The sequence below is a fragment of the Callorhinus ursinus genome, unplaced genomic scaffold (genome assembly GCF_003265705.2).
Source record: "Callorhinus ursinus isolate GAN/ISIS: 27379988/994484 unplaced genomic scaffold, GSC_fseal_2.0 scaffold26, whole genome shotgun sequence".
Classification (NCBI taxonomy): domain Eukaryota; kingdom Metazoa; phylum Chordata; class Mammalia; order Carnivora; family Otariidae; genus Callorhinus; species Callorhinus ursinus.
The window spans coordinates 12,451,642-12,471,569 of NW_027397088.1; the positions used below are offsets into that span (position 1 = coordinate 12,451,642).

At 37.5% G+C, this 19,928-nt stretch overlaps 1 long non-coding RNA gene across 2 annotated transcripts in view; it reads left to right on the top strand.

Moving 5' to 3' along the window:
- The window catches only part of LOC141370130 (uncharacterized), a 117,764-nt gene that overhangs the window by 6,230 nt on the left and 91,606 nt on the right, over positions 1-19,928 (top strand). The window contains exons 2-3 of one of the 2 annotated variants that reach the window (XR_012373892.1): positions 2,667-2,828; positions 9,052-9,317. This is a non-coding gene — a long non-coding RNA (uncharacterized lncRNA). Of the gene's footprint in view, positions 1-2,666; positions 2,829-9,051; positions 9,318-19,928 lie in introns of those variants that run through there. The other variant, XR_012373893.1, reaches the window with a different exon arrangement.

Consider the following 19,928-nt stretch of genomic DNA (forward strand, 5'->3'; position numbering starts at 1 on the left):
TTTGGTTTAAAAAACATTCTACATCCTTCCCATCGTGTATTTATAGCCAATATTTCACACTCCGAATATTAGAGGTACGTAAAGCAGATGCATTTGAGTGGGGGTTTACAGAGAGAACCAAGTTCTTTCTGTTTCCCTGCAGCAGTGATGAATGGGGGTGGGAGGGGAGGGAGCAAGTTTGAGAGCTGAAGGCAAAGTCCAGGGGCACCACCCCCACACCTCCCTGCTGGGAAAGAAAGAGTTCTCAAAATGCTAGAGTTCGAAAGAACAATACCTAACACCCCATTTCCTTTATTTGTTTTCCTTGGTGCAAGAAAGCATCTCAAAGAAACATTATTTATTTATTTTTAGGAACACTTCTCATTTTTCCTTCTCAGGGCCTCATTTGAAGCTACCATGTCTCTTATGAAAGAAGCAACATAACCTTTGCTGCTTCCTCATTTCCAGTTTCCTTTTGAATTTTGTATTTTCTGAGCCAGGAGAAAGAAAAAAATGCCCTTTTTCTTTCTAACAGATTAGGCCAGGCAGATGCCTGAAAATGGATTCTTTGGATTTTATCAAAGCCTTGAACTTCTGTTGGGCACATCCTCCTTTCATTTTGTGCTGGCTTTCTTCCTTCCTTTGCTTCTCATCTTCTTGGTCCTGCTATTAAAAAGGTGCTTTTTGTGTTTCTTCACTCTTTTGGGTAATATATATATCCCTTGTTCATCCTTTCTCTAAATAAGAGTCTCTAAATAGTCACATATGCTGGTCAAAGAAGGAACGTTTAATCACGGTTCTTGGGTTGATGTGTTTTCTTCCAACTAAAGCTTTGGACACATGGTCCTTCAAGAAGCTCAGGAGCCTTATCCTACTGCAGAACTCCAGGCCCCTGGACACAACCAGCTAACTGATGAATTGATTGACTGGTAGATTTAGCAGATGGTATTATGGAAGCGTTATTGTAACACTAATAGAACAATCCCATCACCCCACAAACTAAATAGTATCCATGGAGGCATGGGGTTCTGTAATGGTGGTTTTATATATATATATATATATATATATTTACCAGTTATATATGTAATTATAATATATAATATGTGCATATATTACATGTGTGTATATATGCACATATGCCCACTTATTTATATATATCTAAGCCATTTTCACTTGAAGATTCTCTTTCTTTCTAGAAACCTTTCATATTTTATCACTCTTCATCACCGCTCCCTTCCCATCCCCTGCCCCATCCCTGCCATCCTCATCACACCCCCCTACCCTACACCACCACCACCCTCAGGAAAGATAGGTTCAGTCAATGTTAAAGTAACAGAAAATTCCTTTTATAGGCAACTTAAGCAACATTCCACTGTCAATACAGTAAACAGAAGTAGGAAATAGTGTTCGGCAACAGTCAAAAAATGCAAACGCTTTTCTGGAAATTGTTCTATTTCAGCCTCCTAGTTAGACTGAGTAATTCCTTCATTCACCTTCCAAGCATTTGGCACAAGATTATCTGTCAGGGCACAAGTTATGACCATTAAGCAGATTTATCCAGGCAAAAATGTGCAGCAAAAGTGGTTTAACATATTCTAAGTTTCAGTGTCTCTTTTTAAAGGCAGCAGCTCCTCTCTGCAAAAATAGAATTAGGGAGTGCCAACTAGAGCATCCTGCTGACTGAATCATCTTTACAAATAGTTGTTCTATTTCCAAAGTAAGTATATATTTTTTCAGTCATGCTTGGACATTATGTAGCAAAAAGGCAGAGAGATAAGTTGCTGTGTTCGTGCTGTTAGTAACTCGAGGCTGAGATTAATAATCTGCTCAGAAAACTATTTCTTGTGCCCACACAGAATTTTATTTTGTGCATTTTATTTCAGTACTACTATCTGATGATCCCGAGGGTTCACTGTATTTATATATTCTTTGTTTTTTTTTTACGGAGCCTGAAATGTTTATGTTTTGTTTGTTTGTTTGTTTTGAGATTCTCTCTCTCTTTTTTTTAAGATTTTATTTATTTGACAGAGAGAGTGAGAAAGCGCACAAGTAGGCAGAACTGCAGGCAGAGGGAGAGAGAGAAGCAGGCTCCCCGCTGAGCAGGGAGCCTGACATGGGGCTCGATCCCAGGACCCTGGGATCATGACCTGAGCCGAAGGCAGACGCTTAACCGACTGAGCCACCCATGTGCCCCTGAAATGTTTGTTTTAACAACATAATGTTCAAAAACTCCAGTGTGAAAAACAGAATGTATCTGTTATGTATTTTCCAGAATTATTAACCAAAAACTTTTTCTACTGGATCAGTGTATATCAGTGGTCTTCAATGGGAGGGGTGGGTGACGCTCCCAAACCCAGGGGGCTTTTGGCAATGCCTGAAAGACATTTGTGGTTCTTACTACTGGCTTCTAGTATGTAAAGACCAGGGTTGTTGCAAAACATCTACAATACCCAGGACAGCCTCTCACAGCAAAAAATTTATCTGGCCCCAAATGTCAACAGTACCAAGGCTGAGAGACTCTGGTGTAGAGTCGTTTGGTTGGCATCACAACACTATATTTTATTCCATCCAATAGAGATGTGTCCATAATATACCAGGACAGCTGTGAGTGGCCTGTGGAATTATGATTCTTTTGTCCTGAGTACAGTGGTCCCCCTTATCTGTGGTTTTGCTTTCTGTGGTCTCAGTTACCCACGGTCACCTAGGGTCCAGAAGCTGATGATCCTGCCGAATACTGGCAGAAAGTCAGTCGCAGCCAAGGGCTACATCACAATACCCACGTCATTCACCTCACTTCCTCTCATCAGGGAAGCATTTTACTCTGTCACATCATCATCACAAGAAGAAGGGTGAGTACAGTACAATAAGATATTTTGTGAGAAAGACAGAGACCACATTCGCATAACTTTTATTATGGTGTATTGCTATAATTATTCTATTTTATTATTAGTTATTGTTGCTCATCTCCTACTGTGCCTAACTGATAAATTAAACTTCATCATAGGCCTGTATGTACAGGAAAAAACATAGCATGCATAGGGTTCAGTCCTATCTGCGGTTTCTAGCACCTCCATGGATAAAGGAGGGATCACTCTGCACAACCTCCCTTCTTTATGTGTCTAAACAACAAAGTGATCTCATTAAGACCACTTAACACCAGTTGGAATGAGAGACTCTAGCTCCTATTACTTATGGCTTAAAAAGGTCAGTATGTTTAAGGAAATTTGGTGCTTTCCTTGTTAGTCATGGCAACTTCCCTGATTGCCTATGGAGAAAAGGGGCAAGAAAGGATGTCTTAATTTGATAGGATGGGAAAGAAATTTGTTATCTTTTAAAAAAATACTTATTATTTATTCTATCACTGATTTGCAACATGACCTTAGGGAACTCCCTGGCTTTAAAACATTGTGACTCATAAATTCTTGAGGATCTGTCACATGTTGAGAGCCCATGGTCTTGCCTCTATCAGTTTATTACTCTAATTCATTTTTTTCAAGTCACTATGATTTCTTGATAGATATAGCATATATTTTAGCCTACCTTTTCTCTCCACCAACAAGAGGGCTTTGATTAGAGGATGAACCCTAAATCCTACGATTGTTTCCTCCAGCAAATCTTATTTCCACTACCTTTACTTCCTTCTCAGCTTTAGGGCACCACAAAAGAAGTGATTTGCTTGAGGTATAATCAGGGAGGGGGCCCATAGGGATGTAACTATTCATGTATATTTCTTTTTTTTTTTACAGTAGATAGAACTTGCAAATATGAACTTATCTGTTAATTAATCACCACTGTCATAAGCACCAAAATTTCAAGGTAGCAACGATTCAACTTTCTAAGTCTAAAATCAAAGTATTTCATACTTTGTAACATGAATAATCTTGATTACGATTGTCAGATGTATTTCAAGTCACTGCAAGTGTAAGAGAGTGCAAAAACCAGCCGGTAACATGAGGCAGATTGTTTTCTCTCTCTAAACTTTATTTGTAAACTGGAAATAATAATCATACTTTACAGAGTTGTTGCTAGTTAAAAAAAAGTTAGAAGTCTTCATATTGAAAATATCATCTGAGAGTTAAGCAAATAATGGGAAAAAAAGACAAGAACCCCCACTCCTGAACCCAAATTGATGAAATGCCAAAATTCCAAAGAATAAGTAGAAAATTCTAAAAACTTCCCAGAGAGGAGGAAAACTGACCATATGCCAAGGGATTAAAAGCAAATTGGTTTCAGACTTTACATTAGCAACAGTAGACTCTAGTGAGCTGTCTTCATTCTGATGGAAATTGATTTTGATCCTTGAATTTTATACCCAGCCAAATAATCAGTGAAGCACAGGGTAAAATAAAAGCATTTCCTGACTTGGAGTGATGCAAGAAGTACACTACTCAACAACCTGTAGGAAAATACTATCTGAGGGTTACTCCAGAAAGGAAGGGATTTTCAAAATATAGTGACACAAGACAGAAGAAAGAATAACAATGAAGTTTGACTTAGAAGAGATCAACAAGACTGGAAACAAATTTAAAAGAATCAAATAGATGTCACTTGGACATTCTCTTTGGAGCATCAAAAGTTAGTAGCACAGGATCATGTTACTCTTTCATGGATCCCTTTATGAATAACATTTATATAATCATAATAGTTAAATACTCTTTTAGAATAAATGTCTAGGAACAAAGCATGCAAGTCTTAATTAAAGGTTACTAATTGAATTTAAATGTTGTAAACTTTGAAAAGAAAAGATTACATGACTGATCAAAAGATAGTTATGAAATAGTGCAGGTAAGCAAGATAGTGTACTTTAGCAAAAGTCTTAATTTTTTTTGTAATAGAAATCATTAGATACTGTCTAAAATAGATAATTCAAGAAGTACAGAACTACAGAACTTGATACACATTCCCATTATCCCATTAACTCTTAATATTTGGAGGCATTAAGCAATGCAATTTAATAAAACAAATTAGAGGTAAGAATTGGAAAGGAAGTAGAACAACTGTCACTCTTTGTAGATGCCATGTTTTTGTAATTATAAAACACCAGAGAGTCTTCTGAAAAACTATTGCGAACAGTAAATTAGCTCCATAATTAGTAGAACATATCAGAAGTCAATAGTCATAATAAAATGTAAAACACAATGTTTACAAAAATTACAGAAGATAGATTACCAAGAAGAAACGTAATGAGAAATACATATAACCTTTATGGGAAAAATTCCAGATTATTCCCCATGGATACAAAAATAAAAACAAATAAATGGAAAGACTTAATGTCTTACCAAGGCTCAATATCATGAAGATGTGAATTCCACCAAAGTTAATTTACAAATGTAACATGATCTAAATAAAAATACCGGCTTTCCAGGAAAACTCAATAAAGAAGAGCAGCTATTCATGCTAAGTATTGAAATACACTATAAAACTTCAAAAATTAAAATAGTGTTGGTAGTGTAGCATGAATACAGACAGGAAAATGAAAAGAACAGAAATCTATACATAATCCAAAATATATCCTAAAATTAGTACATAGTAAAGATTGTATCTCAAAAGAATGGGGTAGGGGAAGACTTTCTTTTCTTTGTTTTTGTTTTTGTTTTTTGAGTAGGCTCCACCCCGAACATGGGGCTTGAACTCATGACCCTGAGATCAAGAGTCATATGCTGTATGGACTGAGCCAGCCAGGAGCCCCCAGAAAGAGGAAGACTTTTTAACAGATGTTTCAGGGACAAGTGAGTAGCCATCTGGAATGAGATAAGAGGATCCATACCTCTCACTGCATTGTAGATAACTCCAAAAAGACCTAGGAGTAAACTGTTTTAAAAAAATTAAAAATTAGCAATTAAAGTGCTAAAAGAAAACACAGATAATACTTTTTATAACCCTGGAACAAGCCCTTGCCAGCTCTGACTCAAAATCCAGTGCATGCACACACACATACAAAAGATACATAATTTCAACTATATAAAAATCAGTCCTTTTTCCGGGCAAAACATCATAAGCAAAGTCACAAGACAAATTACAAACTGGGACAAATATTTCTAACTCATTTCACAGAGGAACAGCTCATCTCCCAAGTGTATAAGGAGTTCCTAGATGGCATTTAGAAAACAGATGGTAAAAAGTATAAAAATGGGCAGAGGATATTAACAGGAGGTTCACAGAAAAACAAAAACAGGTAGCTTTTAAACATGAAAAGTTGCTTAGCCTCACTAGTAATAAGAGAAGTGAAATTTAAGACTATGCTGTGTTACCAGGTTTCATCCAGCGGATTAACAAAAATCCAAAATCCGTGGTGAATAGGTGAAATGGCAGAAATGTATTCTGTGCCAGTGAAAATAGAAATTTGCACACCCCCTGGGGGGAACGATTTGTCAATATCTACAAAAATTAAAAATACACTTACTCTTTGATCCAGTAATCAAGTTCAAGGAATCTACCCTACACATACACCCCATATTTAAATGATTATATATTTACAAGTTCTTTTATTGCAACATTTCTTTTATAGCAAAAGAATAAAACAATGTCATTCAGTGAAGCACTGGTTAAATAAACTACAGCACAGCCACTCAGTGGAATATTATGCAGCTAATAAAAGAAAAATATAGAAAAAAGAATGAGGATGCTCTCTGGGTACTGATATAGAAATATCTTTAGAAAATATTAGTAGTGTATCAACCCAATACATTTTTTGTATAAGAAAGAGGGAAGTGAGTACATGTTTTTGTTTTTGCTCTATCTACATAAAGAGTGACTAGAAAACATAAAGAAAATAATAGAAGTGGCTACATATACTCCTCCAACATTAAACGTAAAATTACCATATGATCTAGCAATTCCACCTCTAGGCATGTATCTAAAAGAATTAAAAGCAGGAACTTGAACAGATATTTGATTTTTTTAAATTTATTTTTTAAGTAATCTCTATGCCCAACATGGGGCTCAAACTTATGACCCTGAGATCAAGAGCCACGTGTTCCACCGACTGAGCCCACCAGGCACCTCATGAACAGGTATTTGTACACAAGGTTTAATACCAGCATTATTCACAATAGCCAAAAGGTGGAAACAATCCAAATGTCCATTGACGGGTATGTATAAACAAAATGTGAGGATATACATATCATGGAACATTACTCAGTCCTAAAAATAAATGGAATTCTGACACATTCATGCTACAGCATGGATAAATGAAAACACTATGCTATGTGAAATAAGCCAGACACAAAGGGACAAGTGTAGTATGAGTCCACTTACACGCGAGTTTCCTAGAGTAGTCAAATTCATAGAGGGAGAGAGCCGAATGGAAGTTGTCAGGGCTGAGGAAGAGGGCACAATGGAAGTTATTACTTAACAGGTACAGACTTTCAGTTGGGGATGATCAGAAAGTTCTAGAGACAGATGGCAGTGATGGTTTGACAACAATCTGAATGCACTTAATGTCACTGAGCTATATGTTTACCGTGGTTAAAATGGTAAATTTTATATTCTGAATATTGACCACAGTAAAGAGATCTAGCTCCCTTTAGAGTCAGGGGGTAGGGGAGAAGATGCAGGGCTAGGAGGGACACTACTTAAGTATACCTTTTGAACTACATATTACCTAATTACCTAATAAGATCAATAAACACGGGCGCCTGGGTGGCTCAGTTGGTTAAGCGACTGCCTTCGGCTCAGATCATGATCCCGGAGTCCTGGGATCGAGTCCCACATCAGGGCTCCCTGCTCAGCAGGGAGTCTGCTTCTCCCTCTGACCCTTCCCCCTCTCATGTGCTCTCTCTCTCTGTCTCATTCTCTCTCTCAAATAAATAAATAAAATCTTTTAGAAAAAAAAAGATCAATGAACACATTCTATGAAAGGCCTAGAATTTCTTCTTGGATCACTTCTGTAATTTGATTTTTTTTTCTATATGCAAATATTACTTTATTTTGATTCGATGTTTTAAAAACACCTTTGTCAATAGCGAATTGATTAAGCATTCACACAACAGAATATTAAACGACAGTGTTGAAGAGTGAGGTAGATCTATATTTCCCTCACTTTGATGTATAGACTGACAGGTCTGGCCTCCAGAGAAGTGCTCTCAACTCTGATCCTCATGGAGCTGGTTAATGAAATGCACTGTGCCTGCCCTGCAGTCTCAACCATCTATCTGTGGGGGAAAGGTGAGGAAGGGGACAGCTAACACTTTATGTATGCTTTATGCTCCAAGATTACTTCTCAGAGCAAACCCTGCCTTGGGCATGATGGGGTTCTTGCTCAGCCATTAACAAATCAATCCCTTATTTTATCTAGCTGTCTTCTCTTGTGTGGGTACCTCCCATGGCAGGGAAGCTGAAAGGCAGAGGGACTGGCAATAGGAATAGGGTTCCAAATTTCACCTGTATGAATCCCTATCCAGAGCTACCCTGAACAATTCCCTTGCAGTAGGACACCCCCCCTTTGGGGTACCCATTCCACTAGCCAACATCTCCCCTGGCCAGAAAGTACTTCCTAAATTTGTCCCCATTATTTCCACCCATTGGTCCTGTTTTTACTTTCTGGAACCAGAAAACAGAAATATAATTCCTCTTCTGTATCATCTCACTTCTGATATTTAAAAAACATGAATATATCCCTCCCCAAAAAGTGTCTCTTCTCTAGGCCCTGAAGGTCCTCTGTGGATGTGTACTTTTTCAGTGGCTAAAAGTTCAGTAACTGTGGAGGCCCTCAAGTTCTTCTCTCTCAGCATTCATTGGATCTGAAGCCCATTTCCATGGATATTCCTTTGATTGTATTCCTACTTCTCCACCTACCTCTTACAAATCTCTTTTTTCTCCTTTAGGAATCAAATGAAACACACCTGTGTAGTAGCTGGTGTTGTAGGTAGTCTTTAAAATGGCTCCAGTGGTCCTCATGCTCTGCGTAAACTCCTCCATTTGAAGGGCTTGACCTAGTGACTTGCATCCAATGAACAGAATACAACAATAGTGATGGGCATTTCTGAGATTAGGTTACAAAAGACTGTGATGTGACTTCCATCTCACTGACTTTTTCTTTCACATTCTTCTTGCTTGCTCTGATGAATCCAGTGCCCACTTGAGAGGTCTGATGGAGAGGCTGCCGTGCCAAGAACTGAGTACACCTCCAGCCAAAAGACAGCAAGGAACTGAACACTTCCAACAATCATGTGAATGACCTTGAAAAACAAATTGTCCCATAGTCAAGCCTTGAGATTGCAGCAGTCCCAGATGACTCTTTGATTGCAGGCTTCTAAGAAACCTGAAGCAGAGCATCCAGCTAAGCTATAGACCAGGACTTCCTGCCCCCAAAACTGAGATAATAAATATTATTCTTAAGTCACTAAATTTGTGGTAATTTGATATGCAGCAATCGATTACTGACACCACCAAGGATGAGAACAAATAGTAAAGAGAACAAACCTTGACCTACTTGAGCCATTAGATTCCTACACATAGCCAGTCAAATGAAATTCTCCTGAGTCTGTCATCAGGATCATGTTTTCCTATCACACTGAAATTAGCTTCATGAAATTTATTCCAAATATGATAGTTACTTTAGATTATCTTAATGTCACTGTTTTAAGTAAAGGCAAGAATGCCACTTATTGGTATCGTTTAAACATTTTCCAGATAACAGGGACCTAAATAAGTACTTAGAGGTTTTCTCTGAAGAGCACAGTATTGTGTTGGTAGTAAGCCATTGCAGACTGAGATATTGTATAACAATTTTAAATTACTTTTAAATGAACTGGCATTGCTTTGTTGTCATTATGAAGAATAAGTGAATGTTAGAGTAATTTGTATTACAACCAAAAAATGGAGGGAAAAAAAACAAAACAGAGAAAAGTCAGAACCATTATAGATTACGATGGTGTTGACCTTGAAAACCAGATATATTTCATTCATCCATGACTAAATCCCTCTACAAGTGTCCTTCTAACTGATTTTTTAGCCTGTTTATGTGTGATCATCTCCAGTAAACCACAACTCACCTCTTCATTATATTGACTGAAACTATTTCTTCCTTCTCATAAGGAAAATTTTTCTAAGGGTCAAGATCTCTGTGGAAAAATTTCATTTCATAAAGACTAGGATGAAAAGCAGACTAATACTATCCAGTCTTTCACAGATGACTTGTGTCTTTTATTTGTGGTAAACATCAAATATATAAAACTTGCCATCATAACCATATATATATATATAACATAATTAAGTGTACACTGTGTTAAGTATATTCAACTTGTTGTGCAAGATCTTCTGAACTTTTTCATCCTGCAAAATGGACACTCCATTGAGCAACGCTCCATTTTCTCCTCCCCCCAACCCTGGCAACCATCATTCTACTTTCTGCTCCTATGAATTTGACTATTTTAGATACCTCATGTAAATGAAATAAGACAGTGTTTGTCTTTCTGTAACTGGATTATTTCACCTAGCACAAGGTGAAATATTTCACCTAGCTCAAGGTTCATCCATGTTGTAGTATGTGACAGGATTTCCTTCTTTTTTAAGGCTGAATAATATTCCATTGCATGTACATATCACATTTTGCTTATCCATTTATCCATCAATGGGCATTCAGTCATTTACACCTCTTGCCTATTGTAAATAATGCTTCAGTGAAAATGGGTGTGTAAATTTCTCTTCAAGATCCTGCTTTCAATTCTTCGAGGTATATACCCAGAAGTGAGATTGCTGGGTTATATGGTAACTCTGTTTCATTTTTTTGAACAACTTTCATACTGTCTTCCACAATGGCTGCACCATTTTGCATTCCCACCAACAAGGATTCCAATGTCTCCATATCCTCTCCCACACTTGTGATTTTCTGGTTTTTTTTTTTTTAATAAAGTTTTCTTGATGGGTGTGAGGTGATATATCACTGGGGTTTTGATTTACATTTCTTTAATTATTAGTGATGCTGAACATCTTTTTATATGCTTGTTGATCATTTGAATATCTTCTTTGGAGAAATGTCTCTTCAAGTTCTTTATCCAATTTTTAATCAGGTTATTTTGTTGATGTTGTTGAGTTGTAGGAATTCTTTATATGTGCAGGATATTAACTATCAGATATTTGAAGATTTGCAAATACTTTCTCCTATTTTGTAGGTTGTCTTTCACTCTGTTGACTGTTTCCTCTAATATGCAGATTTCTTGGATATGATACTGAAAGCACGACAACAAAGCATAAATAGACAAATGGGACGACAGATGACTTTATTTTTAAAACAACGTCTGTCCAGTCATCAACCTGTGCGAAACATCTATCAGTTTCTCTAAACATCTACTCTCTCTCTCTCTCTCACTCTCACACACGCACACACATACACACACACACACATCCATAGTTAGCATGGTTATGACATTCTCTAGCCTCTAAACAGCCAGCTGATTTATAACTTCCTTCCTACACTGCTGTCATCTGAGAAATCGGGGTTCTCTAGGGTCAGCTCTGGAGACCACTCCTAAAGAGGTGCCTGGTTCTTGTTATCTTTGCCTAAGCTACTGTGTCCATTCCATACATCCAGAATTATTTTCTCTTGTCCCCAGTGCCACAAAACTGTTCACAATTGTCTGAACTGCAACAACTAATATATATTACTCTGCTTGGAGTACAAAACACTTTTCTATTCTATAGGTTTCAAGAGACACATTCATTTAATATTGAAATTTATGATGGAGTCAGAAAAACAGCAAAGTGAATTTTTAGTTCTTTTTAAACTTTTTCTGTTAGAGCATTGGTTGCTGCAGATTTTATATAGCATTTAAATTAATCTCTTTTTAAAAGTCCTATTCCAAAATGAATTATCTCTTTTATGATATTTATCTAAATTTATCAAGTCCACCAAAATATGTAACTTCAGCAATGAATATTGTGTTCCAGTTGCTGATTCTTGATGTTTAGCCATTTGTTATTACATAGTAGTAACGCATAAAGGGACTTACCAGGATCTTCTCAGAAGGTACTCTCCCCACACACTGAGCACTCCCTTCCCCCCTCTCTTTCTTTATAACTCCCTTATCTAGAAGCTTCCTGCTAATTCAGTCCCATTCCTTATATTAATGGGGCTAAAGACTATAAACAGAAGCTTATATACAGTATGACTAAATATTTAAAATTATAAATCAAGCTAGAAAGCTATTACATAAAATGTGTCCATCCATCCAATCATTTTTATCGGCACATTCTGTATTTGCTAATTTGTCTACCATCTAAAATTTATTTGTAACCCAAAATCAATGTTTCTGGTGCTTTCACAGTCATTTGTGGACACTCACAGAGAGGCAAAAAATTTGAGTTGCCTGACACGTGTATTCCCAGCTGAGACTGAACAAGGCAATCCTTCGCCATCTTGTTTCAGCTCCCAAAGGACAAGTATCCTTTTTGAGGTCTTCTCAGAGCCATGTTTTTCACATTTTTGTTCTTCGTGCTGGTAATTTCACTGTTTAAAATGGCTTCCAAGCATAATGCTGAAGAGCTGTCTAGTGCTCCTGAGTGCAAGAAAGCTATGATGTGTCCTAAAAACGTGTTAGGTGAGCTTCTTTCAGGCATGAGTCATAGTGCTGTTGGCCATAGTTCAATGTTAATGAATCAACAATATACATTAAATAATGTGTCCTTCAACAGAAACCATGTAAAACAAGATTATATGTTGTTGTGACCAGAGGATGGCAAGAACCTAACCATCTATTTCCCCCAGGGCAATAATTCAGTATTTGCTGATTCAGTGATCTGGTGGATGTTACAAAACTATCACAAATAATAAGAATCGACTGTACTAGCCTCATACCCTAACAAATATACATTCATAATGACAAAGTAAAAGATGTGCAAAATTATGGTTTTTAGATGACTAAAAACGTTTACCTAAAATATCAAAAGAAATGTCAAAGAAAATAAAACTCAGATTTTCATGAATGTCTTGGTAAACTATACATAGGTTGATAATGCTTGGATGAGCAATAAAGGCATACATATTTCATGCATTATCATATACATATTCATATATTTTCTTTTTCTTGCCATCATTTCAGCAGACACTAATAATGTTGTTATAATAAGTATTTCGTATAATTTATTTTATGCCCGAGACTAAGCTAAAGGATTAAAAATGTAATTGTGTGTAATGTATGTAAACTATCAGTACATTTTTATCTAAAAGCAAACTGAAATAAATGTTTCAACTGAAAAATTAAAATTATTTTCATACATTTTTAAGTTATTTTCTCCTAAATTATTTTCAATTATCTATCAAAATTAAAAGAAAAATAGAAGCTATGATTTATGAAACCAACATGTATGATGAAATTATTTAAATAAAAATTATGATTAATCAACATTGAATTGTTAAATGAAAATTATTTAAAATTGACCTTTTAGGGATGCCTTGGGTGGCTTAGTTGGTTAAGCGGCTGCCTTCAGCTCAGGTCATGATCCCAGGGTCCTGGGTTCAAGTTCCACATTGGGCTTCTTGCTCAATGGGGAGCCTGCTTCTCCCTCTGCCGGCCACTCCCCTTGCTTATGCGCGCGCTCTCTCTCTCCCTCTCTCTCTCTGACAAATAAATAAAATCTTAAAAAAATAAAAATAAAAAATAAAATTGACCTTTTAAATTTATTAAATGTTTTTATAAAAACTATTCATAATTGTAGTTTTCAATATCCGTCTAGTTGCCAACATAAAGAATTAATAGCACACAGTTTCTTCTACAGCTCTATGTAAATTTAAAATAATATGAATTGTCTAGCTTAGCAAAAATGTCTCCTAGCCACTGTGTGCTATTGTTGAAAAGACTTTGCTAATTCCTGAGTACATTTAGAACCACAAATTGGAACAGGAAGAGAAGCAAGAACATGGGTGGTTGGCAGCCCTGGAAAATAATGCTTTGCTGTACAAGAAGAAAAGAATTTGGCAAATTCATTAATTTGTGTCTTCTCCCCTCCAAATGATTCTACCATTTAAACTATCCCTGCACTCTGAGGCAGTGTCTGTTTCTGGTGACAGCAGGAATGCAACCCTAGATTTACCACAACATTCAGATGCACTCAGCTTCTTTTCAAGAACACAGAACAAAGATGGTGAGAATTGTCTCCCTGAGGCATGAAAGGTGTCAACTGTGTAAAAGGATAGTTAGGGTTGTGGGTCAATTGAGCAGTGGCAGATCTGAGCACCGGATCTGACTGAGCCAGTAAGAGAAGCCCCTTTGAGGAGGAAAGTCGCTGTACCCATTCCTGATCTAACTGCAGCATGGTGCTCATTGGGTCATGAGCTGGCCAGCTGCAAGGACATCCGAGGGCTGTGAGCCTGGTGCCTTGCATCTAGAGTCCCTGCCTGGTTAGACTTCAGCCCAGGTCTGAATTAAGCCTTTTCTCCTGGTCTCAGCCGCCTTTCAGTATAGCAGGAAACACTCACTGCCTTGAGTACAGAATTAGGTAATATCTCAAGATGTTTGACATTGTCCATGCGACTCTCTGAGGGCATCTAACCATGGATCGATTCCTGCTCTACTTACTGACCAAGATCTCTTGCCTCTTCCAAACTTCTCCAGACTTGAAGCAACACTTTTCTTTTTGTACCTGATTTTCTTATTCCTTCCACCTTGGACAACCAATTCAAATTTTCTAAATCAAGTTTCTAAATTTAACAACACATCCTCTGTTCTAGGGCCAATCATATTAATGACTCAAGAACGACAACAATACGAGCTAGCATTTATCAAGTGCTTACTAAGATGCAGGCACGGTTCCAAGCATGGAATGTATGAACTTTAGATGGATGAACTAATTTGTCCTCACAGCAGCCAGTGCTGTGGGTACAGCTCTACCAGAGAGGAGACTGAGGCACAGAGGAGTTAGCACAAGAAATTGCCAAAGTGAGGGCATGCAGGGGGGTTGGCTGTAGTCCAAATTCTTCCCCCGTTCACTACATGATAGTACAGGAAATGGAGAAATGGTGCTTCTCATGGGCTACCAGTAGGTCTGCTTGGCTACTTTTATAGGAAAAATAGATTTTCTTGCAAATTGGTTGAAAGTGATATTTACAGGAAAAAGCATCGTCTGTGTTCACTCACTGCTTGTCCTTCTCAGAGATGGTTGTCACTGATGCCATTAACACCAGGACCGCCTAATATCTGGCACGCCTTGTTAACACTTTTTCCAGAGGGCCTCATATGCTCATATAGACTAGTGGACAGAGAAAAGTCCAAAAGATGGCAAAGAATCCATGCAATCACTTGTCAAAAATCTGCAAAGAGCTTATTAGCCTCAGGGATGTGTTCCAATGCCCCCCAGTGTCACAGTCACAGGGCAGGAAACAGTTAAATCATTTCCCCCCCAAGGTCACCTTGAATGTCAATGGCAGAGCTGGGCATGGAGCCCAGGCCTCTGGCTCCTCTCGCTGAGTTTCAGGAAGCAAACTGCATTCTGACATTTAATCGGTGAGACATTTTGTTTGTGTTAAAGCATTCCCTTGCAATATTTGCAACCCAAACACTACAGCATGGAGCCAGTGCCTGAGAAACTGGGAAGAAAATCCGACCCAAAGCCAAAGTGCCAGTCCCAGAGGCAGGAAGTAGAAAGCTAAATCTAGCCAGGTTCAATAAATGATGGCATAAAAAAATCATCTTTAAGGTTTTCTTCGCCTAATCACCAACATTAACACAGGTCAAATAACATTACAATAGATGTCATCATTATAATAAGATTCTTCATCTTCAGCCGATGGCACTCTTATTTCAAGCAATATTTGATGCAACCAAATTCTAGGACATTCTCTGAGAATTTGCTGCAATGGAATTTGGCCTGTACTCTAATGGGGTACCATCATACATCTTAAAGAGTTGAAGGCGTACAATAGAAAGAGGACCTTCTATTAATAGGAGGAAGAACTTCATGGTCCATTTCCCAGAAGCCAGCTAGCTGGGCCAAGTGCAAAGCAAGAGAACGTCATGAAGAATTGGTATTTTAAGCCTGGGGCATCTGGTTCAGCTTCTCTACTACTATAGAAGGGTCTACATCCTACTCATCCTGGGTGGAAAAACAGACTGAAAAAATTGATGAACCTCAAAAAGCAGTGTAATGTCCCCTTGTTTGTACAGCTCCCCCATCTTCACTTTGGAAAATGATGATGACAATCCAGTTTTCAGAAGAGCTTCTTCCCGGTGCTTCCACTCCCCAACACTGGCCAAGCTGTCGATCCTCTTTGCCATCACGGAAAGGGTTCTTCTTGTGCCCCATCAAGACTATGGAGATAACCTGGAGGCTTTAGTTGCTCTCGTTAGGGTCACTGTTGCTTTCCTCTGCTCTCACATGGACGCTTGGCCAGGTTCCTGACTTCTTGTACGCCAGGGACTTTGGCTGAGTTCTTCATCACTGCCAAACTGGCTTTTGGGCCCCAGAATATGCTTCCTTTGGTCTAGGAAAACTGCCATTATCTCCCCAATTCCTGAAAGACTCTGGTGGACTTTCTCACTCATTTGATTTAGAGTAAATGCAACTTAAATATGTGAAGTCCCAGACTGGGTCACTCCTGGTCGATCGTGTCCACCTTTTAACTCAGTAATGTGAAGTGGGAACACTCACACAAGGACATACCTAAAAACTTGGCAGTGCACTCAGCAATCCCTTTCCAATGCGTGATGTTCATTCTACACCAGATTTGTCTGCCTGATGCCACAACAGGCATCAACTGGTGCCCCATTAAATTGAAATCAGGCTTTAGGCTGTCCCTCTAGGACTTTTAGAGTCCTTTTAGAGGTTGTTTCAGTGGTCTTCCTTGGATCATTCTAATTTGATTATCTGGGTACTTTCTGTTTGATGCTGAGGTCAGTTTGTAAGTCTCCAGAAGAACAAAACTCACTTGGGTTTTCTACTAACAACAACACAGGCTGGAGAAATTGCTACTCAAAAGTAGCAGAATTAGGTAATAACTTTCTGTTTCAGATTAGCCATGGGACTATCATCTCATATTCAATAAGATACCCAAACTGTTCATTCTGAAAATTTTTCCTGGTTTCTTTTTTTCTTTTCTTTTCTTTCTTTCTTTTCTTTTCTTTTTTCTCTCTCTCTCTCTTTCTTTCTCTCTCTCTTTCTCTTTCTTTCTTTCCCTCTCTCTCTTTCTTTCTTTCTCTCTCTCTTTCTTTCTCTCTCTCTTTCTTTCTCTCTTTCTTTCTTTCTTCCTTTCACTTTTTAATTCCTTCCTTCCTTCTACCTTCCTTCCTTCCTTCCTTCTGCATCTCTCCCTCATCCCCTTCCCTTCTTCCTTCTCTCCTTCTTCTTCCCAAATTGAATGACAACTATGAATTGGGCACTGAGAAAGCAGTCAACTACAATACCAGACAATGACTGCTCTGCTAGGGGAATAAGCACACAGCTATATTTGAAAGACCTCATCATACCTTTTAAGATAAAAAATAAAAATGTTCTATGTTATATTATAAAATGTTACTTTATAACAAAGTGTAACTACCTATTGAAATCATCATAAATAATTTATTATCTTAAATCATTTATGTTCTCTGTTACATACCTCTATGAATTATGTGCACAGGCTGATTGAATTAAAAGCAGTCATATCTCACGCCAATCTATTACTTAGGTAACAACTAAGTAATATACTTAGGTAATATATACATGTGTGCATGTGTCCTAATAGTCCACATATCTATGCTCTATATAGACACACATATATGTTTGTTTGCCCTAATATTTAGAAAGAAATCAAACTACCTTAACACACACATATAGGGATGATTATAAGTAGGTAAATATATAATATTTCTTTGAAGGGCACTATTATGGCCTCAGTGATCATTTAAATGATTCAGTTGATAATAATATGCTATTTGTTAGATGGCTCATAATTCTGAGAGCACATCCAAAGTGCACTTGCAGATAATCAGACGTTCCAGATGGCTCTCTCAAGGTCTTCTCATGGTGCATGAGGACATCTGAATGATGAAATCTGAGTCTTAGTCTTCTGTACTTGGGAGTCAAAATTCTAATATAGAATTTCTTATATAAGAATTTATAGAACTAGAAAAAGAATTTATATACATATATAATTTATGATTTATTTATATTTATGCTCATACATATATTTGTGAGTGTTTAGTGACTTTTATTTTATTATTACTATTGCTTGTTTTGTTTTAAATAAAGTTCACTCATGCAATATGGACTATATCTAATATGAGTAATTGACTGTCCTAAATGACATTGTAACTTTCAGCCAAAAGGCAATCCTTACATTTTCCAAACTCATTTATTTTATTTTCTTCAATGTACCTTTCCTTTCTTTGGATGTGAAGCTGCATCTCTGCTAATAATAGCAAATTGAAATTTTTCTCCATAAATACATTATTTTTAAAAATCTAAACATCCAGCCAACATTGAGAACATTTTACCAGTCTCTCTGATATGTACTTAAAATAATTTAATAAGTTTTACCAATCTAGTCATTTTGATACTTCATGATATCTAATTTTATATTTCATAAAATAAATGAGGTTATCTAAAAGTGTTCTTCAAGGAGAAAAGTTTAAAAGATTTGGAGAGAAGCGTAGTACTTTCTCTTTTTTTTTTAAGATTTTATTTATTTATTTGACAGAGAGAGAGAGAGAGAGAGAGCACAAGCAGGGAAATGGCAGGCAAAGGGAGAAGCAGGCTTCCCGCTGAGCAGGGAGCCCGATGCGGGGCTCGATCCCAGAACCCTGGGATCATGACCTGAGCTGAAGGCAGCTGCTTAACTGACTGAGCCACCCAGGCGCCCCACGAAGTGTGGTACTTTCTTATGGGAAGTATTTCTTTTTTATGACATTTTATTTTTACAAGGTAATATATGCACACTCAAATAGTAATATGTTTTATAATGAACACCACTCTTCCCTAAACCCCAAGAGACAACGCTTTCAGCTTTTTCATTGTATCTCTGGTATTTATGTTCATATTGTAAAGTAACATACTTTCTCTGAGATTTCTCCATTTGACAATTTTAGAATTATTTATTGCCTTTCTATTATAATAGTTCAGGATTAGCTCTCTTATGTCAACATCACCTTTTCCTCCTATCTCATCTTCCGAGTAATGATAAAAATGTTTATCTAATCAATATCCAGCATTTATACTATTTTGGTTATACAAATACTATTAATTTCTGAGCCAGGATTATGTTTCCATTCTCAGACCGTGATAGTGATAAACTCATTTTTTTATTGGTTAGTTTTCTATGTACCAAATTCCTCACCAGTGCTCCAACAGATTCAACCATTTGTTCATTCATTCATTCAACAAATGTACTGAGAAATGGCTCTGTGTTGGGCACCATTCTAGTTCCTACAGACTCAGTGGTGGACAAAAAAACCCAAAAATCCCTGCTTTTTGACAGCTTGATTTCTAGTGAGGAAAAGGTAAACAACTTAAAGGAGACATCATGACTAAGTTTCACATTGTTTTAGAATATGGACTGTGCTCTGGGGAAAAATTAGAGCATGTCATCAAGAGGAGGACAATCAATTCCATTTTCAGCGGGAGGGGGGAGGTGGCATTGCTGGAGGAGGTTCTGTAATTTGAAATAGGTAGGCAGAGTAGTCCTCACTGAGGTTACAGTGGAGAAAAGAATTGAAGGAAGTGAAAAAATGAGCCAGCTAAGTACAGAGGGCTGCGAGGGATATTCCGTGCAGAAGCAACCGCAGGGACAACTGGAACCCAGGGGAAGGGACTTGCTTGGGGTTTTGAAGGACCCAGAAGAGTGCTATGATTGCCAGGACAGAGTGAACAAGGAAGAATGTGAGGGGAGGTCACCGGGGCCAGATAATACTCCATTTGTAGGTCTTTATAAGGACTTTGTGTTTTATGCTAAGGTTTTGCTGTAGCATCAAACAAAAGTTATTTCCTCTGAAGGCAATATTAATTGACTTTTTATCTACCAGTACAGCTACTTCAGGTAG